Genomic DNA, 12,183 nt, shown 5'->3' with positions numbered 1-12,183 from the left:
TATTAGGGATAAGGTCTTTAAGGCCAAATACACCAAGACTTCAAGCTCCATCAAAAGGTATGTTATGCTAACTAGTATCTTATATGGTTTATGTTAAATGCATGCTAGTTTTAAGATTAATACCCTAGAAACCATTTGCATGTATAATTAGTGAAAACATAGATCCAAGGTATTTAGGGTTGTATGTGCACCATAGGATGTTGTAGTATACCAAAACCCAACAGTATCTCCTTGGAAAGGAGTGATCCGATTCCAGAAGAGGGGCAAGCTGGGGGCCCGGTACATTGGTCCTTTCAGAGTGACCGCGAGGTTGGGCAGGGTAGTGTATCATTTGGGGCTACCTGCGGAGTTGAGCCAGATTCATGATACCTTCCACGTGTCTTAGTTGAGCAAGTGTATAGCCGACGAGTCGGCGGTGGTACCTCTGGAGGATATCCAGGTGGATGCGAGCTTGAATTATGTTGAGAAGCCGATCGCGATCCTGGATCAAAATATCAAAGTTCTAAGGAACAAGCAAGTGCCCCTGGTTCAGGTCCAGTGGTAGCATCGGAGAGAGTCCGAGTTGACTTGGGAGCCAGAGGCGGAGATGCGGGAGCAGCATCCTAAGTTATTTGCGGAGCAAGACTTCGAGGGCGAAGTCTGATTCTAGTGGGGGAGAATTGTAACATTCAGATTCCCAGGTATTCTATGTTATTCATTTATTTTGAGTTAGAGAGAAGGAATCGACGAGTCGACGCCTAGACTCGTCGAGTAGGATCGCGATTTGCTGACTGGATTAATGAATGGACTCGACGAGTCAGCAGGGTGACTCGACGAGTCCGCGCTGAGGTCAGAAACCCTAAATCCATGGGCCTGAGCCCTATTTAAAGGACCTTATAGCCCTCATTTGCGGCTACCAGTCCATAGAGAGAAACCCTAGAGAGCTTGGGCGAGTTGCGTCTGAGAGCAAGCCATTTTAATCCTTTTTGGTGTTGTTTTGCAAAGAAGAAGGTGTTTCCAGCCAGAGGAGGTCAAGAGGGTTGCTAATTTGTGGTTTCCATGCTTGGATCTGCAGTGTTGAGGTAGCAAATCGAACTCTCCTTATGTTTTGGTTAAGATCTATGAATCCACGGTTTTCTATACCCTTTTTATGGCTTGAATTGATGATTTTATGGTCCCTTTATGTGTTAGACTCCGGATCTGGACCCATAGAGGTCCAGAGAGCATGATCCATCTTGCTTTATGAAGTGTTATGGAAGGAGTGAACTTAGGTTGCCATTTTTTAGGCTATTTCTTCAAAAAGAACCATATATGTGTTGCATGAGTGTAAAGGTTTCACCTTTACATGATTAGTGGGTATGGAAAGGTCAGATCTATAGGTTAGAGAAGTGGATCTGACCTTAGAAGGTCATTTGAGTGTTGCCATGGAAGCAACTCGCCGAGTTCATAAGTGGACTCGACGAGTCGAGTTGGGGTTGCCCCGCAATTCGTGATAGGAGTAACCCGTCGAGTGAAGGGATGACTCGACCTGCCAAGTAAGGCTAGAAGGATTCAGAGGACCCGCATGGACTCGCCGAGTCGCCCATGTGCACTCGACGAGTCGGGTCAAAGTTTGACCATTGACTCCAGTTGACCTTAGGGTTTTGGTTAAGGTGATTCAGGAGAGTTCAGGGAGGGGTAGAATGGCCTTCTACCCAATCTTTAGAGATGAGACTATGAGAGGGTACTGATCAAGAATGTTATTCGAATGATAGGAGGAGGCTAGGTCGGAATGTCGAGCACGAGAGTTTATCCGACTTCGTTTGAGGTGAGTCTTCTCACTATATTGTACCTAGAGTGGTACCTATGTGTGACCGGAAGATCTTATATGCTATGAGATGTATGTGTTGTATGTTGTTATATTATACGTATGTGTTATGTATGTTATGAATGATAAGGACCGGAAGGGCATTATGATATGGACCGGAAGGTCGAGATGATATGGATCGGAAGGTCATTACAGGTAGGAACGGAAGGTCTACCAGGGTTGTGGGACGGAAGTCCTATGAGACACCATGACCGGAAGGTCTTATAGCCTTGAGTGGCGTATGTGCGTATGTGGTTTTTGGGGAGCTCACTAAACATTTATGCTTACAGTTGTTGTGTTATGTGTTTCAGGTACTAGCGAGGATCGCAGGAAGTCGCCGGCATGATCTGTACACACTCATGGAGTTTATGACTTGAGATTCTGGGATATGTTTTGTTATGATAACATTGGATACATTATATTTTGATATTATCTTATGAATAAAAGTATGTTTTGAAAATGAAAAATTGTTTTGGAAATTTATGTTGTTACATATATACTCTGATTCGCAAGTTGAATCAGTTACTGTCTCCTGCTTGGAACTTTTCCAAGAACTTGCTCCTCCGTTTAAGGTAAAGACCCAGCCTAACTAAGAGCATAAATTATCCCTATCAGTCTGAAAGCTGGCATCACTATACCCCAATACTCTCAAGTCATCACTCCCTCCGAGGGTGAGGACCCAGTCCTTAGTCATCTGTAGGTACTTAAGAATGTTCTTTACCGTAGTCCAGTGAGCCTTTCCAGGGTTCCCCTGATATCTGGTGACCATGCTCAATGCAAAGGCCACATCAGGACGAGTACAATTCATAGCATACATGATCGAGATTACAGCGGAAGCATACGGTACTCGACTCATTTTTGCTATCTCAGCCTTTGTACTCGGACTCTGAATTTTACTCAGTCGGGCGTTACTCTGGATCGGTAACTCTCATTTCTTGGAATTCTGCATGCTGAATCTATTCAGCACCTTCTCCAAGTAGGTACTCTGACTAAGTCCAATTAGTCTTTTACTCATGTCTCTCAAAATCCTTATCTCTAGGATATAGGCAGCTTCTCCAAGGTCCTTCATAGCGAAACACTTCCCAAGCCAGGACTTCACTTCCAGCAAGGTTGGCATGTCATTTCCTATGAGTAGTATGTCATCCACATACAATACCAAAAAGCTAACTATACTCCCACTAGCCTTGACATATACACAAGATTCATCTTCACTCCTCGTAAATCCAAACTCTTTGACTTTCTCATCGAAACAAAGATTCCATTTGCGATCGAGGTGCTTGCTTTAATCCATAGATGGATTTCTCAAGTTTACACACTCTATTATGGTAATATGTACTGACAAAACTCTCTGGATGACTCATGTAAACATCCTCAGCCAACTTTCCATTAAGGAAAGTAGTTTTGACATCCATTTTCCATATTTCATAATCATGAAATGCAGCAATGGCTAACATAACCCTAATAGACTTAATCTTCGCTGCTGGTGAAAAGGTCTCATCATAATCAACTTCCGGAGTTTGAGAAAAGCCCTTTGCAACCATTCGCGCCTTATAAGTGTGTATATTACCATCCATGTCGGTCTTCTTCTTGAAGATCCATTTGCACCCGACTTTTTTACGACCTGGTACATTTTCAACCAAGTTCCAAACTTGATTCATACATGGATTGTATCTCGCTGTCCATAGCCTCTTTCCATTTAGCAGCCTCAGGGCCTGCCATGGCTTCCATGTAGCTATTAGGTTCATCCAGACTCACCAGTATGCTATCACTAATAAGTGTATCACCTTCCGCAGTAATATGGAAACCATAGTAATGATCAGGTGCATTCCTAACTCTCGTGGAACACCTCAGAGGTACAGACTCTTCTGTTGGATCAACAGGAGTTTCCTCCACAGGTTGATTGCTAGGGTTTGAGGTTCCTTCGCCACTTGAATCTTGAATTTCTTCAAGGTCAATTTGCCTCCCACTGTTTCCTTGGCTCATGAATTCTCTCACGCAAAAGACTCCTCTCCTTGCTACAAAGACCACATTATCACTGGGTCTATAAAAGAGGTAACCAAAGGATCTCTATGGGTAGCCAATGAAAATACACCTCTCACTTCGAGGTTCAAGCTTATCGTGAGACTCGCACCTCACGAAAGCTTCACAACCCCAAATCTTGATGTGGTCCAGATTGGGAACTTTTCCAGTCCACATCTCATGAGGTGTTTTGGCAACCTTCTTTGTAGGGGCTAGATTAAGGATATGGGCAGCAGTCTCTAAGACATACCCCCAGAATGAGATTGGTAGCAAAGCTCGACTCATCATGGAACGAACCATATCCAACAAGGTTTGATTGCGCCTCGCAGCCACAGCATTAAGTTGTGGTGTCCTGGGAGGTGTCAATTATGAGATAATCCCACATTCCTTAAGATAGTCAAGGAACTCTGTAGTAAGATACTCACCACCTCGATTAGATCGAAGCATCTTAATGTTCCTGCCCAACTGATTCTCCACTTCCTGTTTGAATTCTTTGAATCATTCAAAGGTCTCTGACTTATGCTTGATTAAGTAGACATATCCATATCTACTAAAATCATCAGTAAAAGTCACATAGAATCGATTAGCATCTCTTGTAGCGGTGCTGAAGGGTCCACACACATCAGTATGTATGAGGTCCAACAAACCCTCACCCCTAGCACAAGTACCAGTGAAGGGTGACTTTGTCATTTTCCCAAGAAAACACGATTCACAACTATCATCTGACTTTAGGTCAAATGACTCTAAGACTCCATCCTTTTGGAGTTGGCCTATGCGTTTTTTGCTTACATGTCCAAGACGACAATGCCATAGTGATGCTTTATCCAAACTAGTGGAAGAATCGATACACAATACATTATTTCCTAGGTTATCAACAACCGACACAGTTTCATATACATCATCACAAGGTAATGCTTTAAAATAAAGAACATTATTAAAGAAAGCATTAATACCACCAATTTCATTATCAAACGAAAAGTTAAAACCTTGTTTGTACAAACCATGAAAGGAAATATATTTCTCGTCATTTCAGACGAGTAACAACACTTATTCAAATCTAACACTAATCCACTACTTAGCAACAAAGAATAAACTCCAATCTTGGTGATAGGTGAAGCTTTCCTATTCCCCATGATTAAGTTTATCTTCCCATGCTCCACATTCTCACTTCTTCTTAGTCCCTGCAAATCAGTACATATGTGAATACCACAACCTGTATGAAGGACCCAAGAATTAGAATGGGGTGAATTATTAGACAATATAGTGTATATACCTGCATGGTTGGGTTTTACTTTCCCATCCTTCACATCTTGCTGGTACTTTGGGCAGTTTCGCTTCCAGTGCGACTTTTCATGGCAATAAAAGCATTCCGCGTCTTTAGGGTTAGCATAAGGAGTGACGAAACCTTTCTTGGTTCCACTTGAAGAGGATCCATCAAGGGTCTTCCCCTTGGTGCCCTTCGAAGGGCTCTTCCTCTTCTTTCCATTGCCTTGCCCGATTGCCAAGACAGGGGCCGCGGTAGGAGTAGGAGTGGTAACACCCGACGTACCTTTAAGACCACTTTTCGCGGTCTTCAAAAGTCCTTGAAGTTTGTTGAGTGTGACTTCGTCCTTGTTCACGTGGTATGTCATACGGAATTGATCATAACATGAAGGTAAGGAGTGCAAAATGATGTCTATTGCCAACTCCTCGGGAAAGTTCACATTCAGTTTCTGTAAGTCCCTAATTTGCCTGTGTATCAGTCAGATCCATTTGATGGTGCGGAATCCCAATCAAACGGATGATGCCATATCACAATAAGAAGAGAAGGAGAAGAAGAATATTAAGAATCTTGATTGTATTAATGATATGAATGAAATTCCTTACAATAGATTCTTTCACACAATATGCTCTCTCTTCCTCTCTCTCTTGGTCGTACAATCTCTAGGGTTTTTCAATCTCTACTCCTCACCCTAACACCTATATTTATACTTGGAGAACATGGGCCGGATAACATGGACCGTAAATGGGTTTACGGTCGTAAGGTGTTTACGGCCGTAAACTCAACCGTAAACATGACCGTAAACTCCAAAAATATTACAGAAAAATATAATTGCCCGGAAAAGCAAAGTATAAACCATATTTTGACCCAACAATCTCCCCCTTGGTTTATATTTTTCTTTTCTTAATTGACCCAACAAGCTCCCCCTAAAAAGTAGCTAGCTTTTCTTGTTAATCTTCATTGGAAGCTTGGCTTCAACATTTATCATCAATGAATGACTTCATCTTGATCACTTGGGCAATTCTTCAAGATTTGGCATTGAACGCACGTTGGGTGAGGAGGTTTGACGTACTGATTCTTGAGAAATAGCGCTTTCAGCTTGAGAATCTTCAGAGAGAACAAATCTTTTGGATCACTTCAGTAGGTACATCAATAGCAGCAGACTGATTGAGGAGGCTTCAATGCAATCTGTCACATAATCTTCAATTTATGCTTCACCTTGCTTCTGGGGTTGAAGGATTGAATGTCGAAAGAATAATCTTCATTTCTTTCTCCTTCGAATGAGAATTCTTCAATGCTCACGGACGAAGCCTTTGGCTCAAAAATCTTCAACACAAACTCCATGAGTTTCATCTTCACCTGAAATCACTTTTCAAGACAAAACAAAACTAAAAGAAAACTTAGAACAAAAGTAGAACAGAAATAACACTATTTTTTTATTTTGATTTTTTTTAATTTTTGTTTTTTTTATTTTTTATATTTTTTTTAGTTTTTTTTAATTCTCCCCTTTTATTTAAATTAGAAGAACACTATGAACAAACTTAACAAAAACAAAAATAATAGCTAACTTTAAGAGTGATTTGGGATCAAAGTTGTTGGACAGCCTTATTCCACTTGACGGTACCCTTATCTTCACATCTTCGTCTGATCGATCGCCAGTATTGTGGTCCACTTAAACACGAAACATTTGTGACAAGATTTGGACAATTTACCAATGACATGATACATTCATATATCTAATTATAACTTTATTATCATGATTGGCCCTAATTATTAAATAAATTTTTCTTATGACCATTTAACTGACTACAACCAGGGATATTGTTGTCCACCTAAATCGAGCAGCGAGATCTACATAAAATCTGTATGTGTTCAATTTTAAGTGTGCCAGAACATGTTTCCCGCTTCCTGATATGCCCCAGTCATCAAGAACTTCCAGAGTACTCCTTACACCGGGTGAGCAAACAACCATTCAGAGAGAGGATAGATTCAGAATTCTATTACTTATTGTTTCAGAGGGGTTGAGAAGTAGAAGGTTGCATATGTTGTGTTCCAGGCACTACAAGAAAAAGACCCTTTCACGACGCGCAAATCACGACGCTCACTGATTTATGTTACGCAAAAGAGAGTGACAATAAAAATGTGTCGTCTGTTCAAAAAATTTGAGGATTTAGGTCACGCATTATTGCGTGCCCTTAAATTAGTGTCTAACGTAAAAAAAATAAAAACACGGAGGGCACATTATCTAAAACGTGCATCCTCTGTGATTCTCGCTTTATGATTTTTACTAAAACGCGCGTTATTGAAAGGGGGAAATGAAATCCCCTCAAAATTCTTAAAATTTTTAATTCCCCGCTTCAAGATCCCCTTCGTTCTATTCTTCCCTTTTCTCTGCAAACCCTAATCACGATACCATCTCTGTTGTATACCTCAACAATTCATATATCAGAAAATCATTGGGATAATTTCTAGGGCTTTTTAAAACACTCATTCGACTCTTTTCTCTCCCTCCTCCCCTGTCTATCTATTTAACCAGGCCTCCTGTACCCTAATCCATTTTGAGTGGATGACTCCTCATTTTTCTCGCAGGTAGGAACCAATTAATAGGTGTGACGTACAAATAATGTCATTTTGAGCGGACGACTCCTCATTTTTCTCTTAGATTTAAGACTCCTCTTTCATTAAAAATAGGAGGTAGCAAGGTCAATTTTCTGAGATTTGAAACTATATGTCTTGAATTACAGGTTGAAGATCAGAAATCGAAGGTTGCAAGTCAGATTTGGGATCGAAAGTCTGAGGTTTAGGGTACGATCGGAAGCATCAAGATGCAGAAAAAAAAAAGCGGAGGAGGCATCAGGTTCGAAGATTGTTCTCTTCTTCTTCATGTATGTGCCCTAGATTTCTTTCTCTTACATTCAATCTCTAAAGATTCTTTTATTCCCTAAATTAGGTACGAAGATTATTCTCTTCTTCTCCATTTGTTTTTTTGGAATGACGACCTCTCCTCTTAGGAGTAAGTCCTGAGTCCCCAATACTTGATCTGCAAGCTGTGACATGAGTTTTTAGTGAAGATAATGAGTAGCAGACTTCAAAACCCATTTGTTGGGGCAGCTTTCCAATCTTCCTTAAAGCCAAGAAACGTGAACTGTTTGGGTTATCTTGGAAACAAATTTCCCAGAAAACCTCGGTATGATATCATTCCACGTGCCAAGAAAAACAACTGGATATCTCACGGGATTAGGTTCTCACAATCATCCGGGGAAAATGTTGAGATTTTATGGAAGAATATGGGATTAAGAAGTGGGTTTGTGGTGAAGTCCGTGAAAGAGCCTTTCACTAGAAGCAAAGCTATAGTTAGGTCATTATCCACAGTCTGGGAGGAAGGTTTGCTTCTATTCCAGTGTTCTGTTTTCTATGTTGTGATATCTGGTGTGTGCTTGTTGTTATGGTACAGTCAACTTAAAGCAGATACATTAATAGAATCAAAGTTTTTTCCTTCAGTTTGCACAACATTAAGCGATTATATCCAATGCAACCTTCATTTTTGTAAAGCTCAAAGTGTTTCTCATTTTTGTAAACCAGGCCCTTACTGATGGTCTTTCTAAGGTATTTCTTAAACCCTGATATATAACTTGCAATGATTCCTTTATGAAAGGGTAAAATAGTCAAAACAGTAGCCAGTCCTATCACACCACCATTACCAACAGACAGTGCAGAAAGAAGACAAGAATTATGCGAAATTGACATATGATCCAGCCATTCTTCTCAACTCAGCTAATGTTCTTGATCAATGGATCAACTCAGCCACTCAAAGCCTTGTTCATTTTGTCAGACAAGAAATGGATGCTTATCGACTCTATACTGTAAGTTTCCATTTCTCTTTAAACATAATACATATACATATTCATATACATACACATATATGGATACTTATTTGTGAGTGCTTTCACAGGTTGTTCCTTATCTGTTGAAGTTCATTGACAATTTGACCAATATATACATAAGATTTAATCGTAAGAGACTTAAAGGTCGCACTGGAGAAGATGACTGCAGAACTGCACTTTCAGCTCTATACCATGTATGCTTTCATTTTAACATTCTTTTTTTTTTAATTTTTAATTGGGTTTCTTAATTGGTTTATATTACATTCTTTTTAGGTGCTTTTAACTTGTTGTAAAGAAATGGCTCCATTTACACCCTTCTTCACTGAGATTCTTTATCGTAACTTGCGAAAAGTATCGAATGGATCAGAGGAAAGCATTCACTTTTGCAGTTTCCCTCAAGTAGAAGGAAAGGTACTTTTTTTTGCTTATGATAGCATCTTACATTCTTACTTTCAAATCATTTTATTACAACATTGTACTTTTAAACTTTTTCTTGATAAGCCATTGTACTTTGAAGTTTGAAAATTCTACCTTATTATAACAGTCTACTTTTTTCAAAGTATAGGAAGAAATGAAAACAGATTCATGCTATAATAAACAAAAATAAAGGAAAACAGATTCATCTGATTCAAGATATTGCCACCTGTCATGAAGAGATTGCTGAGCAAGCAGTCGAGCATATTCACCATAAGTATTCTCATTTCTCTCTAAACCCTTCTTCCCAAAAGTTCTTAATATAATATTAATAGTCAATATATTAAATGAAAAAACAATTATTTCCAGTGAAGTTATATTAACCTTAGGAAGTTCAAGAACTGTCATTGAATTTCTTTGTGCTGCAAAGGAGAAGAAGAGATCATTTCGTGTTTTTGTAGCAGAGGGTGCTCCAAGGTCTGTGCTACTTTCTTTTTTAGAGTATAGAAAAGTTACATTTTTGGTCCCTGAATTTAGCTAATTTTTTCTCTTTTGGTCCCTAAAGGAATCTGTTTTCAAATATTGTCCTTAATTTGATGTTTCATAACAGTTTTGGCCCCTGAATCGTTAATCCTACCTACCCAGCTGTTAATATCTTTAAAATGACCATTTTGGTCCATGTGGTACACTATTCTTTTTGGTTTTGGATCAAGGGCAAAATGGTCTTTTAAGGATTAAGGGACCAAAATCATTATGAAACATTAACCAAAACTGCAAACTGATTCCTTTAGGAACCAAAAACGAAAAAAACTGCTAAACTCAGGGACTAAAAATGCAATATATTCTAGAGTCTAGACTAAGTTAAAACTTTCGTCCCTGTGCTCTTTCAAAAGTTACGTGTTCAGTCCCGGTGTTACATTTTTTTGCATGGTTGGTCCCTAAAGTGTAGTTCCATTGCACTTTAGCTAGTTTTAGAAAAATTGGAGAACCACTTTCAGATAATATCACTTTGAAGACATCATCGATACTCTTCCCAAGACTGTATTACACTCTTACTTATTAATTTTTATCCTTTTTATTTGAACATATTCATATTTAATACTTTTTATTTTTTTTCTCAAAAGGTATTTGAAATTGATAACATGAAAGCATGGAAATCTGTTTTGATATTTGCCACTTCATATGCATTGGGGCTTTTCATGATTGCTAAATCCCCATGGTATTTTCTTCCATTAGCTTGGGCATGGACAGAAACTGCAGTTACAGGGGTAAAATTGTAAATAAAGTTACTTTGTTTTTTTCTCTTCATTAAATAATCCTTCAAATACATATTTTTAATATTTTTTTGTTGTATTTGTGCTTTCAAGGTCTTTTAGTTGTTTTTCTGGACAAAATGAAGAAGATATAGAGAGATTGGTGCTGATTTGATGCTATTTAAATATGATTAGGCCGTTCAGATATTTTTTTGGACAGACTTGCCCCTGTTGCTGGTGGGTTTACCAAAATACCCTCCATAAGATAGTTTTATAAGTGCTTTAAGTCCCTAGTACAATCTACTGCATGCAGATGGACAAATTACCCCTGTTGCTAGTGGGTTACCCAAAAGAAACTGCTTTGCATTATCCTTGATTTAGTATGTTAGTTCAATGTTTTGATGGATTTTAGGTTAAACAGGGATGTATCTTTGACTTACCATTTTATTGAAAATGGAATTATGGGTTTGGTTAAAAGAAAAAATAAATAATAATAACTACATGAAATAATGAACTTTTCAAAATGTCTCATTCCATTATAATATCTTTGTGACTTAATGTTTTAATTTGGAACTTGATTGCTTACTGATAGTTGTTTGTCCCTTTTTCTGGATCAGGTTTAATTTGGATTTCAAGCTCACCAGCATCTCCAAGTAATGAGGGATCCGTTACACTTAAGAATATCAGCTTATCAAGAGCATCACTTGCATTACTAAAAGAAGGTTTCTTGTTAGAACTTTTGTTTTTAAAAACGATAAAAGATGGAAATCAAGCATGAAACATGTAGACTGTAGAGATGTTTTTACATGTAAATTTATATATTGTAAGAAATAGAATTGTAAGACATTAAATTTTATGAAATGGATTATATTTTTTGTATATGATATTTTATTTTATATTGTGAGGCATTAAATGCAAATTTAATTTGAAAATTAGTAAATCTATAAAAAATAAATTTTTTTTTAACATTTAAAATTATGATACGCAAACATGCGTGTCATCTTCATTTATGACATGGCCTTTCTTGACAGAGGCTTTCTTGATACGCATTGCGTGTCATTAACACGCGCGTCGTAAGGTTACGACACGCGAATGCGTATCGTCTTCCTTTATGACAGGGCCTTCCTTGATACGCATTACGTGTCGTAACCGAGCGCCGTAAATGCGCGTCATAAATGCGCGTCGTAAATGCGCGTCGTCTATAGACGACGCGCAAAAGCGCGTCGTCTCTCTTTATGACAGGGCCTTCCTTGACACGCATTTGCGCGTCGTCTGAGCGTTTTACGACGCGCAATGAGCGTCGTAAAAGGCCTTTTTTCTAGTAGTGAGGTCGGATTGGAAGTCACGCAAAGGAGACAGCATATGGATAATAGATAAGAGGAATTTCATATATAATATGCAGAGAAATAGAGTTGCATATGTTACAGTCCAGGTCGGATCTCCCGATCACGCAGAGGAGGCAACATATGACTAACAGACAGAAAGCAAGAAAACAATTTTATGCGGACCTAATTTATCGGAATTTAC

The sequence above is a fragment of the Lactuca serriola genome, chromosome 5 (genome assembly GCF_051521515.1).
Source record: "Lactuca serriola cultivar US96UC23 chromosome 5, Lser_US96UC23_V15, whole genome shotgun sequence".
Lineage (NCBI taxonomy): Eukaryota > Viridiplantae > Streptophyta > Magnoliopsida > Asterales > Asteraceae > Lactuca > Lactuca serriola.
Note: the sequence above shows the minus strand (reverse complement) of the source record.